Below are 4420 nucleotides of genomic sequence, written 5' to 3' on the forward strand. Positions count from 1 at the left end.
AGATATTCTTTTTTAGTAGAAGTGAATTTGAGTTTAAACTCCGTGAGTTATTGGTAGTTTCTTTGGACACATTTTTTCAAAAGCGAGCTGGGACCATCAGGAGTTGTATTTGAGATCGTGGTCTCGTCTGTTAGTAGATCGGTACAAGATTTTGTGGGAAGCTCCGTGACGTCTAGGACTAGCTTTTCACTGGAGAAATTTGATAGTTAACGGTTGGTTTTAGTTTTAAGGTTTCGTCTTTGAGAGTGTAGTTTTTTGTTATTTCTGTCAATTTTGTTTTAAGGTGGTTTTGGGTGTGTGGCTTCTTGTAGGGCATTGTTGGGCTGATGCAGATGCAGAGTTTTCCCTGGTTGTGTTTTGTTGTTCGAATCACCTTGTTAAGGTAAGTCCGTGACCATGAGCTTATCTGAGTAATTGGGTTGTATGATTTGTTTTGTTTGATGATGTGTAGGTGTGGTGAATGTGTTATTGGGTGTTCTATTCAATGGTTGGTTTGTTATGTTTTATATGTGGATTTACTCTTGATTTGTTTGTATGTATAGCTTATAGATGGAAGGATCGCCTCACTGAGTATTTTTGGTAATACTCATGCATCTCATTGTGTTTGTGGTGCAGGTAATGTGTTACGTAAAATCATGGCAATGAAGAGGAGGATAATCTAGGGTCTCGGTTGTTGTGTTGTCGTTATATTCTTATTGTTGGAACCTGGTTAGAAGCTTACTGGTTATGTTAGTTAGGTTTATGTGTTTCCGTTGTGCATGATGATGGTTGGTTTATGTTAATTATATTATATTATATTTTAATGAAACAACGGGTCAAGTTTTTTCACTATACCATATAATTTATTTTTAATTATTATATTTAGAAATTTTTGTTAAGATTTTAAATTATTATTTTTCTATTATCTTTCTTTGATTTCAGTTGAAAATTATTTTAAATTATCATATACTACATATGATTAATAAATATGTAAATTTTTTTTGGGGAATTTTCAAAAATACTCATTTTTCTATGTCACTTTTCAAAAATACTCTTTGATGGTGTCTATTTTTAAAAATACCTCTTTTTAATATATAAGTGACAAAATTATAAACCCTAAACCCCAAACCTTAAACTTTGTTCTTTAAAAACTATACCCTAAATGTAAATTGGGAACCAAAACCTAAAAAAACAAATCTAAAAAATAATTTAACATAGGATAATTGTGTAAAAAAGGGTAAAAATGAAAATGTTCAAAAAATGGGCATTTTTGAAAAGAGATATGTCAAAAAAGGCATTTCTAACAAATTCTTTTTTTTTTTTACTACATATGTTGTAATTTGATTTTTTTTTTGAACAGAGATATTATTCAATCAATGAAGAAAAAAATGTGTGTTCAATGTTTCGCAACGGCGGATTGATAAAACTAAATTTATAAAGATTAATAAATTAATAAGTTTTATTTCTTCATAATTACAATATTATAATTACTACCTTAAAATATCTCATTAATTAATGACAGAAATACAATAAATAAATAATATAAAACTATAGTACAATCAGAAAAATAAAATACGCTAATCTTCTAAAATAATTGGTATACTGGAGTCGTTATATGATTTCTGGGGTATAATCTGACAAGCATATGAACTAAAAAGTGCTTTTAAAACTATACACAGACAATTATTTCACCATATCTAAAATTTAAACTCTACTACGTACTAGTATGAAATAAATCAAATTCACACTGATAACATTATTATACTAATAAAATTACCAAATCTACAATTATCAATATACTACTATACATCAAATATTAATCTACCAATAGTTGTTATGACTTTATGTTTTTTTCTTAGTATTTTAGTTTACTGCTATTATATTGTAGACAATTATTTGGTTTTAAGTTTTTAACTGAACATTCAATTCTTTTATATGACTACCTGTTTAATTATATTCTCAAATAATATATAGTATCAAAATAACTAAATTCAATTACACAGTCGTGTGTCTCTACGTTCTATTTGTTTATTTCATTACATACAAAATATACATGTCAAATTCAAAAAAATGTATATATATTTACCAAATAATTTTAATATTGAAAGTATAAATTGTCTCAAAAAAAATAATATTTTAAAATAAATACAATCATAGTTTTAGTATTATATTATAATTCTAAAAAACGATTGCAGTACTTTCTCAATAATCGACTAACCACATGTACATAAAAAGCTTTTTTTTTGTACCATATTTTGAGTTGTATAAAATGTAACTGTAAAAGTTTGTCAAAATAAAATAAAATGTAACTGTAAATAATAATAAAAAATCAATAATATTGTTGAATATGGGCCTCAATCATATTATTCTATGGCCCAATTCCTGAAGTAAACCTTATCTGTTTTAGTTGGACTCGATCAATTTTTTTTTTTTTGGGGTCCATTTTATGTTTCACAACAAAGACAATCATTTGAATCATGATATAGATAGCTGATTGTTATTTGTTGGTTGTGACATGAATCAAATGCTGTAATCTGTCTATGAGTTTATTACGACAAAATGGCAGTTTAACTCAGTATCTTGTGTGCATTCATGAAAACATTAAGTTAAAAGCTCTATGATATGGCTGTCTCATCCCAAAAGAAGTCGCAGGCCCTAAAGGTTTAATCTAAATATCATAGAATAAGTGATACAATCATATTAGCCAAAACCATGTATTGTGGAACTAGAAGATTTCCTTTAGACTTCAATAGATTAGAGAGTCAACCATGAAGATACATAAGCATGTAAACATGTCTTTAGGAATTAGAGTTACATGTGATCCAAATAATTACATATTATCATTTACTTAAGATAATGATGTGATTAACGATTGACTTGAGTTATTTTCTTCCTTTTAAAATTCTTGATTTAGTAAGCTATTTTAAAACATGTATTTAGAATGGAAGTTTAATAAGAAAAGATATCCCTGAGAAGTCTACCTTTAAATCGAGTTTTACAGAGGATGTGGCATGCTAGGCTGATACTAACTAGGAAGGCTACGTTTTCTAAAACATTGTTTTTTGTGTTTCAAACATAAAAAATAATTTTCAAAAGATAGAAACACTAGAATGAGCGAGCCTTAAGTTAACGTTTCTTTTCAGTGGTTATGATTCTTGATGATGTTTGGGCATAATGCCGTCAAAGAGAGGTAGCAAAACTACAAATCCGAGTGTGAACCGAGTAAAAGATGCACAAGCTTCTAGGGCACCCACCATTATGTGTAGCAAATGCAGCAACTCACGTAGAGATGAAAGAGCTTTGGACATGATGTAACAACATACTATGCCAATAATCATGTTTTAAAGCTTATACATCTTTTCACGAGTTATTTTGTTGTTGCCTGAGATATATAGGTGTTATTCTTATATAAGTGTTATCCCTTGCCCAGCAGTTGGTGCATTCTCCATTGGATCTATTTTCGGGCATGCATAAATTTTTATCTAAGCCTTTATTTTGAAACTCTCTGTTCCTCTAAACTAGACAACGAATGATGGAGCCGACTTTTATATACGAATGATGGACATATTATATATAATTAATAATTCTTAATTAGATAATAACAAATATTAAATAAAACTGATTATAAATATTTTTAGTATATTTTTAAAATATGAAATCCAAGAGGACATCTATTTTTTTTTTCTTTTGACATAGACACCAATTTTATTGGTTTCTAAATATACTCTACTACATATTTCATATAAAATTGTTTATTTGGTCGGTTATAAATCTCAGTAAAGCATGTAATTTGTCCGTAAATGTATGATTTGAATTTATATTTCTAAAATATCATAAAATTTAAACTCTATATAATATTAATAACAAAGAAAATAATAAAATATTTACTAAGTTACTCATTTTATCAACATTTTTAATTTCCAATGTAATCTTCTTTACAGTTTAAAATGATGTTTTTTTTTTTAAAGTTAACATGGAAATTGAAAGAGAAAATGAGAATTGAATAAACATTATTTGATAGATAATAAAATGGAATAAGAAAAATGTACCAATCATAACAAAGAACTAGATTTTAGCCCGCGGTACACCGCGGAAGTATATTTTATTTTTGAAAAGAAAAATACAATTTGATTAGTAGATTAACTATATATATATATATATATATATGAGTATATGACTAATGTTTTGCATATTTTAAATCTTTATCCCTTATATTTATACATTAATTAAAATTTAACCCATGTTCTAGCATTTGATTAATAATATTTAAAATTTATGCTTGCTATAACCCGTTTTGAAAGAAACCATGTTTTATGAGATTTTTAACATTTATAAATCTAAAGATTCATAATATTTTAATTTTTCTTAAGTTTAACATAGAAATAATCATTTTTTTGAAATTATTTTATTTAATACTTTAGGTAGAACTAAATAGTTTCTA

This window comes from Camelina sativa, chromosome 5 (assembly GCF_000633955.1).
Source record: "Camelina sativa cultivar DH55 chromosome 5, Cs, whole genome shotgun sequence".
Classification (NCBI taxonomy): Eukaryota; Viridiplantae; Streptophyta; class Magnoliopsida; order Brassicales; family Brassicaceae; genus Camelina; species Camelina sativa.